Below are 14263 nucleotides of genomic sequence, written 5' to 3' on the forward strand. Positions count from 1 at the left end.
TTTTTTTTCTCTAAATCTGAAACAGATGAAACAAGTGGAAGAAACCAATGATTTCCTTTTTTCTTTTTAAATGAAAATGAATTCCACTTGCAGATATTAACAAAATAATTAGATGTGACAGCATAGTCCTTTGAACTAGAGCACAGGTAAAATTAATAAATGACATGGAAAAAATTTACTAGCCTGAGTTTTGACAACTAAGAGTTTTGACAACCATTCTGCTGGCCCATTTGTGTGCTTTTCAGGACAATCACTAGAACATGCAGTGGCTCTAGCCAGAAGACTCCACACACTATTAGCAAAGAGTTAGTTAGAAGCTTACCCAGCAGGGGAAGAAGAGTGGCACTGACTCAACATCTAAGGAAATGCCCTCATGCTGGATAGTGGTCTGCAGTTGGGGGAGGTGGTGAGAAGGAAAAGAGGTGGCTTAGGAGTGGGGGAGTGATGGAAAACGATGGGATTTGCAAGGATGAGGGAAGGACATAGAAGGGGAGTGCTTTTGAGGGTAGAGGAAGCCATATAGCAAGGATTAAAGAAGTCCATATGGAGGAGAAGGAGGTGATGGTGGACGTGTAAGATAATTTTTTAAAAGAACTTCATAAATTACATGCTTATTCTTGGTAGACACTTCAGGCACAGTATCCTAAATAACATGCATGAATGTCATTTTAGAAGTAAGCACTTAATATTCTCAAATCTGGTTAATAGGTGAGAATATTGTTTTTTATACTAAAAATTGTTCTTTAAAAAATAAAATAAAAGTTATTCTTTTAGAAGAACAACTTTTTTCCCCATACTTCACATATCCTGAGTATGGCAGCTCTTTTTAAGTCAAAAAAAAATATATATATATGTATATATATATATATATACACACACACACATAATACAAAAAATATATATGTATATATATATACATAATATATGTATATATAATCAAAAACAACTTTTAAATAAAATATATATTACCAACAAACATGAAAAATGCAAAGTATATTGTCATAATTGAACGTAGATTGTGACCTATATTCAGTTTGAATATATGTTTGAAACAAATGACTCTTCTTCTAATGCAAAGAAATGTAAACTCCTAGCCTCATTTAAAATAAAAAGTCAGCCTGATCAGTGCAATACTTTTTGAAAGTGGTTCAATAAATAAAAGATCCTAACCCTCTCAACCCATAAACAGGTTGGTTAAGGTTTCCTTGGGAACTGAGGTCAGGTTACAAGAATCAGATAACTCCCCTGAAGCTAACAGCTTCTAAATAAAGCCTCCCTGGGCAACAAGAGATATTTCTTAGATGCTGCTGGCTTAGCCACAGGCAAAATTATCAAGTCAAAAGAGGCAACATCTGGTCTCTTTTCCTTTTTTCAATCACATATGGACCTCTGGCTCCCAGAACACTGCCTAGCCTATAGTCATACTCCATAAATCTTGTATGACTAAATGTGAGGGATGAATGAATGAAATGAATGGAAAAGTTATTGAGCACTGCCAAGCTCTCAGAGCCCACAGGCCAGCACTGGAGACAGAATAGCACAGAAAACAATAGAACAATAGAATAGAAAATTAAAATAGAAGATAAAGCACCAAAGGAAAGTGTTTTGGTAGGAATAAGTACAATGCTAGAGGCACATCAGGGCTCTTGCCTGCATTTGTCTTTTTCTGAGTTTTCCTTTTTTCACATCCCACCTGTGTCCTCATTTCATTCATTCAAGTATTCTTTGGGTACCTGTAACACACATACCAGTAGTGAGTGGGATATGCCAGGTTCTGCCCTGAGAGACATTACATTCCAATAGAGACGACAGGCAATACACAGTGCACATGGCTCAAGATAATTTCAAAGACAATAAAAGCTATTACGGCCATAACATAGGATAATACAGCAGTGATGGGAATTGGAGGACTATTTCATATAGGATGGTGAAGGAAGGCTTCTCTGATGAAGGGACAATGGCCTTCTGCCCACTACCAGAAAGAAACTGGCCTTTCCCCAGACAGTACCATCTAGGAGAATGACTTTCAAACTGAAAATATCCCCCAAAAAGCAGAAGATATCTAACTATAGAAGTAATAAGAGAACTGCTAGCAGCTAATTATTTTAAATCCCTGCTTAGAAGAGCTAAAAACATGAGGAAATTTGTATACACAATCCCGGAAACTGAGTAATCTTTGAGGAATTATGGAGAATAAGAGGGGAGGCAAAAAAAAAAAATGCTGATTATCCACAGAAGGAAAGAAAGTGCAGATTTTGACCCAGATTGCTCAGTTTAATGTGAATTCTCAGGAAAACGCAAGACTAAGTTTCAAAGAACTGATGCATGTATCCTTGAGGATACCCACCCCATCTACTCAGCACATCCGTGGCTTGACATTGAGCCTGCACTTCCCAAATATCTCCTGGATTCTATTTGCCTGGGTGCTCAGAGCATTTTATGCCCACATCAAAATCTGAGTTCATCATACCCCCACCCATATGTCCCTCTTCTCTCATTTTAATTTAATTTACTCACATTCATTCATTCATTCATTTCACAAAGACTTAGTGAGCACTACATGGCAGGCAAGATGCTACATGCTATCAATGCAAAGAAGAATGTGCTGCACAATGTGGCCTGAAACAACTTCAGAGTCAGGCATTCTGCACACCAACCTCGGGGCTTCCACTGAACTAACTATATGCATATAGACAAACATCTTATCCTTGCTCTACCTCAATTTCCTCATCTGTAAAATAGGGGTGATGGCATAGGTTTGGTACTAAAATGTGTGTGGAAAGAGGGAAGGGCAAAGGGAGAAAGGGAAGAGCGGGGGGAGGGGGGTAGAGAGGGGAAAGTGGGAGACGAGGGAAGGAGGAAGAATTGGCACTTACCTCATTTGTGAGGATTAAATGAAATACAAGCACTTAACACTGTGCCTGGCACATGGTAGTATCTACATTTACAGCCCCTCATTTCAAGGAGCCCACTATCTAGTGAGAAAATAGGAACACAGTTCAGGTAATAGTTAACACTTACTGAGTGCTTATAACGTGCCTGGCACTATTCTAAACACTCACTTCATCCTCAGCACTTCGTGGGTTAGTTCTATTATTATCCTGACTCCATAGATGAGAACTACTGGCATAAAAGGATTAAGTAACTTGCCCAAGGTTGCACAAGGAGCGAATCGGGAGCAGAGCTGGGATTCAGACTCAGGCACTTTGGCTCCAATCACTACAATCTGGTGCCTCACACAAGTATGGGCAAATGCATAGCAATGAGGTACACATACTATTATGGGGGATTTGCAGCCCAGTAAGGTGACAATATGGCTGAGGAACTGTCCTGGGGAAGAAGGACACCTGCATTTGGGGATTTGAGGATGCTCATGAGGAGTCAGCACAGGGAAGAGGAGGCAAAGGGCATCACAGAGAAGATAACATAAGTAGAGCTCTGTGTTGCTGGGGCAGGGTTGGTGGTGCAGGTCATGCAGCATTGCACACCATGCTAGGGGCTTGGACTTTATCCTCTAAGCAATGGGGAGTCATAGAGAAGCAGCATGACGGGAATTGCACTGTAGAAGGTTTGCTCTGGGGCTGAATGGGTGTGAGGAATATGATCGCGGAGAAAGGAGGTCAGTCAGAGGCTGCTGCTGGGTCCCTGGGATAGTGAACAAAAGTAGGGGAAGATTCATGACCTATTTAGAAGGTATCATTGGAAAAACATTGTGCTTGTTGAGTGAAAAGGCTGAAAGAAAAAGAGGAGATGAGGAAGACCTTTAAGACTTTTGACTTGGAAGCTAGAAGGACAGTGGTATCATCTTTTGGGCAAAAAACATAGAAACATTGACGTAAAGATCTCAGGGGCAATAAATTTCCTATGTCCCAAAGTTGGGAAGTTCCTCTTCTTTGCCTTCTTTAAATTTTTTTTTATCATGATAATAATAAACTTTAAACACATAGAAAAGGAGGAGGAGAGAACAATAAATACCCATCACCTAGATGCAAAAATTCTTCACAAATTGTTGAGTTTGCCACATTTGCTTCATATGTACATTATATATTTTTTTATAATTATATACTTTTATTTTGCTTTTTATTATTGTCAAATCATTTTAAACAAACTACTGATATCATTACATTTACCCTTAAACACTGTATCCTGTATCATCAAAAAGTACTTAACTAAACAATCACAGTACCATTGCCACAGCTCAAAAACTTAATTACATAGTATCTCATAATGAATCTACATTAAAATTTCCCTAGTAATTTCTGGAATTATTTTATAGGTGTTTTTTTTTTTCAAAACAAGATTGAAGTAATGATCCCATATTGCTTTTGCTATGTCTTTTAAGTCTCTTCAAATCTGTAACCATCTACCCACATTTTTCATGACGTTGACTTTTTTATGAATCCAAAAAATGTCTGATAGGATGCCTCATTGTCTGGTCTTGTCTGCTGGTTTCATCACTATGTCTTTTAACTTGTTCCTCTACTCCCTGCATTCCTAGAAAACTGAAAGTTCTAAAAGCCTGATCAGGACAGCCCGGGTGGCTCAGCGGTTTAGCACCGCCTTTGGCCCAGGGTGTGATCCTAGAGACTGGGGATGGAGTCCCATGGTGGGCTCCCTGCATGGAGCCTGCTTCTCCCTCTGCCTGTGTCTCTGAGCCTCTCTCTCTCTCTCTCTCTCTCTCTCTCTCTATATATATATATATATATATATATATTATATATATATATCATTATATATATATATATTATATATATATAATGTCTCTCATGAATAAATAAAATCTTAAAAATAAAAATAAATAAAAAAAACTTGATCAGATTTGAGTTTAACATTCTGATGAGCATAAGTCATTCATGATGCAATATCCCTTGTATCACATCCCATTAGTATCAAGATTTTGGTTTCAAAATATCATCCTAATCATGCTACTAACAAAACTTGACTGATTTCCAGATCTGAGATGGAGGACAAAGAAGGTCAACCAACCTTGTTCTGGAAAGCACAAAAGTACCCAGATACTAGTGGGTCACATCAAAAGAACAAAATAGCCAATTTAAGGGGTCCCACTGGTTAAATCTGGGACACTTTAAGCATCAAAAAAAAAAAAAAAGGACTGGGATTGATTAAAATACATGGAATCTATAAATCTGTATAATAATCATAATACTTAAAAAAGTAAATAAACAATGCAGGATCACTTGGAGATGAGGAATGGTTCACACACTCCTAAGGTAGGTTCTCTCCCTGTCTGGCATCTCAATCTGATCCACACCTCCATGTCTTGAGTCCAAAATACTCCAGCTTTCACTTACACTTGGACATTGATCCCAGCTATCCTTTATGTGTGCCTGGAATAATTGGTAAAGGCCATGGGAACTGAAACTAGATTTTCTTCCCCAAAATTACTTAGGTCTCATCAAAAAAGATAATATATCAAACATCACATTATCATTTTAAAGTAAAATTGACAGCATATTTCAGGACTTCCCTAGTCCTGAATTCCTGAATAGTTGAATTCTTCAAACTATTAAAAACCAACAACAAGTTTCTGATCCCAGTTAATAAATATGCCTTGCTAGTAAACATTTTTCTTGTGGCTCTGGACCCACTCTAGTTATTTCTCTAAAGTTTACATCTGTACCATAAGAATAAGTAGCAGTTTTTTTCTTTAATATTTGAAAACTGGTCTCATTTCCTTATGTTGCCAACAGTCAAAAACACCAAACAAAATTCTACTTCAGAATTTAAAGAAAATATACATTTGTTCATTAAAGTCCAACTGCTTTGTATCATTTTTTCTTATGTTATTAACATAGTAAACTAACATCTAATCCATGCTGCAGAAGTCATACTAAATGAAACAAATAGTAAAATATCACAACGATGAAGGAAACCATCTTTGTAAAAATATATGCAAGAAGATAGAGTTCAAAAAGGAATATTCAGTATATTTTATTTCCCCAGAAAAATAGCTATGGTGTCAGATAAAGACTTCTCAAACAGGTTCTGTTCGGTTCTTAACAGAATCTTAATTCTTCCCTATATTTACCAACAATTTGAGAAACTTGCTTTGGGCCCATTTTGCTTCCTTTTCATTGCACAGACATTTGTTCAGAGGCTACCCAGTCATTCCTATAGATTCTATAGTAATAGTATCATATATATTGTATCATACACATGTATATATTCTAAAATATAATTTTAGTCATGTTTTAGAAAGCCACCATCATACCTTATCCCCTAACTGGATAAGTATTCTCTCTCTCTCATTCTGGTTTTGTACTAGAATAAATTTTTTAGCTTAGAAACAACTTTGAAAATTGATCCCATTAACTATGATCTTGAGAGCAGGATCTTTTCAAATACACTTCAGAAAAGTACAGTTTGCATCTCCCAAGTCTGAAATTAAGAAACCATTAGCTGGTTTATGCCTCATTTCAGTACTGGTTTAAATCTGAATAGCTTTACTGTGCATTCATCAAATATTTAAATATTAATCATTAGAAGTCTTCCTGGCTGCAGACAGAACTAGAGCAGGGGCATTGGGAAAGGCTCAGAGAACTAGAAGAGGCTTGTGTCTCATTTACACCACGTGCAGCAAGGAGATTTCAGCATGGGTTTCAAAAAGGCCTGGGGATGCTTTCTAAAAATTCATCTCTCTTTGGAATAAACCATTTTTTTTCTGCACAAACATTCAACTCTTACTAAGGGGAAGAACTAGGACAAAAAAAAAAGAGAATGACTATCTTCTGTTGTGTGATACAAGAGCCAGCTCCACATATACTTTTCGGAGTTGTAGTGTGCACTCTGTTGGCGTAAAGGGATTGTCATTTCACCTTTGCTTCAGTTCTTGCCACACAGAAGAGCTCTTCCTGAGAAATGAAAAACTTCAATCCCGTGTACCCCTAACGGTGTCTTATAATCTGGCTTAGATGCCCCATGATGAATCCCTGCTGGCAGGAAATTACTCTCCACTAATATTTGTCTACTGCACAATACTTTAAGTACCAGGCAAATTGACTATCAATCTCAAGCAAAATCTCAGTGCCACTTGCTCAGTGAAGAAATTCATTCATCATGTTCTAAATTAACCATTAATAAAACTCACCTTGCTAACGGAGGTGTAACTTTTTGTTAACTGCAGAAGTTGTTGATGCTGCATTTGACTGACTTAGCATCAGCTTCTTCCTCAGAATCAACTGGCCACTCTCCCATAGTTAAATTAAATTGTACCTGATTTGCCTCCTAATCTTTGTACCATCACTCAACATTAACTTGCAAACTCACTGAATAGCTTGGCTTGTCAGTTATGCAAGGAAGACCAAGGGACACCACTGGCATAAAGTAAGCATTGCAGTGGGAGGGAGGGAGACTTTTCTCTGTATTTGCAGGACACTTTCAGAATCAAAGAGGTGAGCCATGATTCTACTGGCTATTGGATCAACAGAGCGGTATTAATTGACAATTAATATAAAAGCTCCAGGGCCTCCATTATATTTCTTAGAAATTAAGTTCTTAATTTCTTCTCACCTTCTCACCATCTATATTGATACTCAACTGCTATTAACAGAGTCCCTGAGTATGAACTAAGCTGTGATTCAGCCACCAGGGGACTATCAGAGCAGGACAAGACTTCTTTCTCAGGGCGTGTCTTTCATTGTAAAGAGAACATTCTGAATGAGTCTTAGGGGCTTAGACAGTGTACAAATGATTGAAGCTGTCCTTACATACCGCTTCTACTGTTGCTATCACAAATAATATTTGCAGTAATCTGTTTTTTAGTAAAACATGGCTTTGCTCCTGAGACAAGCTTTCTTGGCAAGAAATTGAATTCAACAAATTGTCTACCCAAATGAGATTCCCACCCCCAATCACAGACAAAGTTAATTACTACACCCATTTCATAAAACTGTCAAGTCTCTCTATAAGTCTAGTAAGCTCATGGACACAGGAGCCTTCTAAAATCTGACACCATTAGTTTGGAAACTAGTTTCCTGGGTTCCATCTCTTCTGTGCAATCAGTTCTCTCCAAACCATGTGAAGGCATCCTTCCTTGCTGAGGTTCTAGCAGCTGTGTGTTTGCTGGACTCTCTCCTGTAGAGTTTTTTCTCTTCTTACTAGGTGACAGCTTTGGCTTATCAGAAAGAAGTTTGGGGAAAAGTTCCCAGAACAGCTCATAAATTGAATTATTTTCTTTGTAAAGGCTTCATCATATTCCTCTTCAATTCTGTTTTAGGTCAAGACCAGGGTTGTTAATATTTCTGTCAGCTTCAATTCCTTCATCTTCATCAATTATTCTGTCTTCAGTGTCCTGCAGCCTCCTCTGGGCAGCCTCCCATGGTAACTCTCCAGTTACCTGATCCATTGCTTCACAAAGATTTCTCATGCCAAAAGAGAAAGGTCACCAGTACATGGAGCCCTCATATTCTCATGTCCATCAAGAATGCTGCCATTGGGACCCAGCACAGAGCATTGCACCAGTCAGGCTTTGTTTTCTTATTGGACAGTCTCCATCATCATTATGCTTTTGCCTGTGTTTCTTTCCTCAGTAAACTAAAACTCCTCAGGTCTCTAGAATCTAGCTACTGCAGCCTGAGCCATAGCCGGTAGGACACCTCAACCTATCTGCCTCCACGGGAACTCAGACAAATGTGGAGGCTGCACCCATCTCTGGCCTGCCCAACCCCCAGTCCATGAGCTGCAGCCACACTGAATGTCCAATCCTGACCTCAAAACATGTGCTTTTATTTGATTATAATCCCCTTGCTCATGTTTTCTCAGATGGGTTGTCTCCCAAGTGCATAAGAATAGTGAATAACAAAATTTCTTAAATTTTATAATAGAATGTCAACCCTATCCCTGTCTCTTCTAACTTAACACACAAATGCATATTTAGCCATATGGAGTAGCCTACACACCAGATCCTTATATAGGAGGATTATTACTATTTGCTATCCACCACCATCAAATGCTCCACTCAGAGAACTGACATTCAATATAGAGAAAATGGCATAAGACAATTCTTAATTTAGCTATACATGAGAATTGCTTGAGAGAATTTTAATTAAAAATACAAATTCCCTGTACCCCACCCTAGAAGTTCCTGATTTGGTAAGCATAGAATTTAGGAACAGCTGGCTTTTGGAACTCCTGGCTAAGGAGTATATCTCTATGCACATCTTCAGCTGTGTCCTCCTATAGTGGGATCACTGTTAAAATCTTAATGCTTGTTTTCCTTTATTTTTTCCCCTACACTGATCCCTGCAACTCCAAGAAGGTAAGGGGTTGTGCTAGCTTGCCTCACAGTAAGTTTTTACTGGGGTTGAAAGCAGAAATGGCGGAAAGCCTATCTATTGAAAAAATGTCATAAATACCCAGAGGAAGATGATGAAGCAAAGTCATGCAGACTAAGAAAGATTGTACATACCATGATAGAGAATTATGCTGAACCACATGGCACATATCTGGGACAGGGACAGGGTCTCATAAGGAGAGGCTGTAGATATATATGTAGGAAGGACCCAACCCTAGACCATGGGATTCCAATGTTGACAAAGGCTTCTACCCTCAGTGAGCAGTGTGGAAGTGCATTTGTCAAGGTTCACTCAGAGAAGTATAAACAGTAGGAGATTAAAATATTTGGACTTATTAAAGGGAATTGGCTTAAGCACTCATGGGAGCTGTCTCCACATCTAATGCTGGAACCCAGAACCTACAGGCTGGCTGACAGGAAAGAAGGTCATGAACAGGTTGGAACCTCAGAAGCATGATCTGGAACCCCAAGAAGCTAGGGTAATACACATCAATTCTTGTTGCCTGTGCCCTTCATAACAAGAGTGACTTGCAGAGGCCAGGGTCCTCTGTTGAGGACCTAACCAGATCAGGAGTCAGAGAAACAAACTGAAAGAAGTTCCAAAGGGAAGGGAGATCAATTACAGGACAAGTTGCTGCTGCTTTCCAATTAAATGAATCAACAGATCAGGACTGATGTGAATGTGCAGTAAAATAGCTGCTGTCTTCCTTACCTTCTCCAACTCTCAGGAGAATCCCCCTGGTGGGTCATGCTAACAGGAAACACAGAGGGAAAGGGAATTCTGGGAAGTGTAGTTCAGTTTAGCCAAGTGGGCATATGGCAAAGTCATCGTGGGAAGCAACAGAGGCTCCAGCTGTCACAAGGAACCAGTGTGGACAAAGACATCCCGAACATTCTGTTTTGTGTAAGGGGATGGGAGAACCGTTGCACCATCCTGCAGGGAATCCCAATTATTATGAACATTAAGTTTTCTGTCAGCCTTACAGGAGAGGGCTTAGTTAGAATTACTTTGGTGTAAGGGAGATAAAATAATGTGATAAAGGTGATGAAATGCAATCCAGTGAGGCCTTCAGAAATTTGTATGTTTGGATCATCTTAGCTTAGCTCCCTCTCAAAACTGTCTTCATTAAAAATTCATTTAATATGACTTTGTATTATCAGTCATAAGAAGAAACAACTGTATGAATACCATTGCATATTTATTACTGAAAGTATACATCACTAATATCAAGGGCATTATTTAGTTTGCTGTCCCCTATTATAAGACTTATGTAGAGAACCAAAGTTAAAGTGTCCCAAAGATGCCATAGACTAAAGTAGGCAAGAAGTGCAAGGGCCATTTTGGTTCAGAAACCTATTTCTGAGGATTTCTGAATAGTTTCCTGATATTTAAGTTGGAGCAGTGTGTTGTTCTTAACATCATTAGGACATCTTGGAGACCATGATGTCCTTTCTCACAGTAATAGCTATTCATAAGAATCCTCATAATGCCCTAAATGGAGCTAAGTTTCCTCTCTGGCCAGGACCTGCATAATTGTCTTTCTATCAATGGCTGGTACCCTTGGCCCATTGTGTCCTAGATTCTGTAACTGTGTTCTTGACCTCACTCAGAGAGCTTCCATACAAATCACTCAAAGTATTGAAACTCAAGTGACCTTTTTAAAGAATATTACTAGTCTTGCTTCCCAATCCTCTTGAAAAATGCTTTCATTTATGTCAAATTCTATAAAAATCCATTTTTCTAATCTTAAAAGAACTAGCAAATTTATTTTTTCTCTCCCTGATATCAACTGGAAGATGACTCCTAGTTTTAACCCAGAGAGCTGTGTCCTAGAGCCATCCTAGGGCCTTAAATTGTGCTCATTGATGGATTCTGAGGAGCCAGGCTCTCTGAAGTACCCTGAGCTAGCTACAGGACCTAGCTGCAAGGTCCTAAAACCCTTCCTACAGGAAGAGAAAGGTAGGAATAAAGTTTATACATTGGGATGAGAGATATAAATTTGAATGTTATTCAACCTCTGTGACTTAGTTTCTTTCTGTCCAGGCACCATGTCCTTCTCATATCTGGGGTATATAGGGCAGAAGGAGAGGGTACAATCAAGAGCAAATAAAAACTAAAAGATCTCTTTCACTAAAAATCACTGTAAGGCTTTGAGGACTCAGGGGCGTAGTCTTATGCAACTTGTGAATGCAGAGAATAAAATATGCAAGGGTGGCAAGTCCTTCTTTTTCTCATTAGGACCAAGAACAGACATAGGGGACCTGAGGAATAAATCATTTTTCTGCATGAACCCCAGGCTAGAGAGAGAATAGTAGGAAAAAATATATATGAGTTGGCAATCAAATTAAATATTGATAGCATTTAAATTTTTTTATTAAATATAGCTATAGCTACTTACTATTTATCAGGTCTTGTTTTGAAACACTTGGCAAATATCCATTTAACTGTCATAATGACTCTGTGACATTGAAAAAGTAAATATTATCTTTATCTTCACTTCAGGTGGGGATTTTCAGCCATTTCATAATGCCCATAATATTCATTTCATTGTGTATTAGTAGCTACTATAGCACTGGGTCCTACAAGTCGGAACAAAAATGAGGGACAAAGTGAATGCAGTAAGCCATACAACTATGAGACACACATCCAAAGGTATTCCAAGTATATTTGGGGAGAATTTTAAGGAACTAGATTAGCCTATTCATTTATTTTATTGACCCCAGGGATTTACAAAGCCCAGATTTCATCATGTTGCCTGAAAACATGATTAAAATAATATCCTCGTATCAACTCCAACAATACTTTCTAGCAAAGGTCACCAAGTCAGATCTCTGCAAGGACCAGGCATAAAACGTAAGTGAATGAATCTACTCAGGTGTAGAAATATGGTGTCTGCTCCATATAAAGGAGGAAACAGCTTATCAGATCTAGTCAATTTGCTCAGACTCTCCATTTTTTCAAGAGAAGCTAGAAATCCATATTTTATGCTAAATCTCCCTATTTTCACATGTTGGCAGCTAATTCAATTTTTGTAACACTATATAGGTTAATGAAGCACATCTGTTAGTCTCTTCTGGATCTTGGGCATCCATTGTACCATATCTGCTCCATGGCCTTTGTGCCATGGCCACATGAGGAATGTCCTTATAAGAAACAGAGAATCCTGTCAAGGACTCCAACTTACGTGCAAGTCATGCTCCTTATGCTGAACTGTAATCAGCCCAGAGACTTCTCTTTTCCTCTCTGGAATTTCTTTCAAAACATTTTGAAAGGACTTCTTTAGAAGTGCCAGCCTTACTTATTCCTGTGGAGTCTGAGAGGAAATAAACAGTACACTGCATAATGTTTCCCAGTCACTCCCTTGAACCAATAATCAAAAAGCAAGGTTTCTCTGAAGCTTCTCTAACTTGTTCAAGTGTATCCAGTGTGCCTGGTTCTTTGTCTTCACCAATTTCTCTTACATTCTTCTTCTGTTTCCCAAACTATCATAAAAGACTCAGAAGAACCTAATTTCATGCAACCTTCTGCTCCATGATGCTCCATTCCTGGAGCTCCAAGGACTGCTCAACCCAGTGGCTCACATCAGTCTTGGCTGTCCTCCATCACAAGGGCTAGAATATGTCTGTCTTGTTCACTGCTACTAAACTAATCTTGGCCAGGTATCTAATATAAATCCCTAGGTAGGTGCCAGTCATCTGAAAAATTACTTTAGAATGACTCAATGTAGGAGTGAACAAATTCATTGACATTGTCATTTTATGTAGCTGACCATACCATCTTTTTTTAAATCTCTCAGATACCTTGACTTCTGGAACACAGCACATATCTCCTTGCTTCTCACAGTGCTGGATCTTCCCTCTCTGGTCTGTTTGCTCTTAGCTATCACTTACGTAACTGTTAGGTAACTGGGGCTCTTCTTTCTATATCCCTGCTGCACCTTCCTGCACAGCTGAAGGACTCCCACAAACTGGACTCAACCCAAAAGCAATGTCAATAGGGTTCAGGGTTCATATAAGCTTGGAAGATGCTAGGCTGACTTAAGTCTCATGTTTCTTTTGAACAGGGCTTCCTAGGGTTTTAGAAAGATAAAGAACATACTAACATGTTCTGAGAATTTCTAACAAAAATTTTAAAAATTACTTAACTCTGAAAACCTCCTTCTTATAAGTATTCTAAAGGTCAAATATTCTGTGGGTCACATCCTGGGAAGCCCATTCTAAAGAAAAATAAGCCAACTAAAATAATCCTAGATTAGGATGTATGTAGGACAGAAGACCAGAAGTAATGAGTGAAGGGCCATACTTCTTGACCTTCGAAGGTCTTTATAACTACTCAGTGGGCAGTCATGATTCCTTCAAGAAATCTCTACCAAGTCACCTGGTTAGTCACTTAGTTCTAGTGAGCAGAGCATCTGACATAATTCATGTCCTTGATGAGTTCTTTTTTGATGCAGCCTGCCTGAGTGTGCCACAAAACCTCAGGGAAAGAGCTCAGTTAGTCTATTCTATATATATATATATATATATATATATATATATATATATATATATATATATATATATATATGATTGCTTTGATGATGTGTGAGGGAAGAGGTATAGAGGACACACATTGGAAATAAATCTTGTTAGAACACTCAGAACCTGACAGAAAGGTTTGTCAGTCATAGAGGAAAAATGAGATGTGAAGAGTTCCAAGACAATAACCTTTGGAAAAACTAACAATCAATGAGCAGGGAGAGAAAGAAGAGCCAAAAAATATTACAGAGGGGAAGCCAGAGAAGAAAGAAGAAAATCAAGATGCTGCATTATTAATAGTAGTAACATTGGCTAACATTCAGTGAGCTGTTGTAGTTATTCATTGCATTCATTCAGTGAACTTTATATTATTGAATCCTCACAAGAGCCCCAGTGAGCTTGCTGAAGTTAAGAAATTGCCCAAAGTCACCC

General features: G+C 38.5%; 1 protein-coding gene and 1 long non-coding RNA gene across 11 annotated transcripts in view; one reads left to right on the top strand and one right to left on the bottom strand.

Annotated features, from left to right (window-relative positions):
• LOC112669448 (uncharacterized) overlaps window positions 1-14263 on the top strand; it is a 362442-nt gene that overhangs the window by 279815 nt on the left and 68364 nt on the right. The gene's annotated exons all lie outside the window — the stretch shown is intronic.
• The window catches only part of LOC112669444 (ankyrin repeat domain-containing protein 26-like), a 95483-nt gene that overhangs the window by 72113 nt on the left and 9107 nt on the right, over window positions 1-14263 (bottom strand). Inside the window, exons 1-2 of one of the 6 annotated variants that reach the window (XR_007406005.1) lie at window positions 12499-12637; window positions 11713-11893 (exon numbers count right to left, since the gene is read on the bottom strand). The exons of the other annotated variants lie outside the window; for them this stretch is intronic. The gene's annotated coding sequence lies outside the window, so the exon portion shown is untranslated. Of the gene's footprint in view, window positions 1-11712; window positions 11894-12498; window positions 12638-14263 lie in introns of those variants that run through there. 6 annotated transcript variants of the gene reach the window in all.

This window comes from Canis lupus, chromosome 25 (assembly GCF_003254725.2).
Source record: "Canis lupus dingo isolate Sandy chromosome 25, ASM325472v2, whole genome shotgun sequence".
NCBI classification, from domain to species: domain Eukaryota; kingdom Metazoa; phylum Chordata; class Mammalia; order Carnivora; family Canidae; genus Canis; species Canis lupus.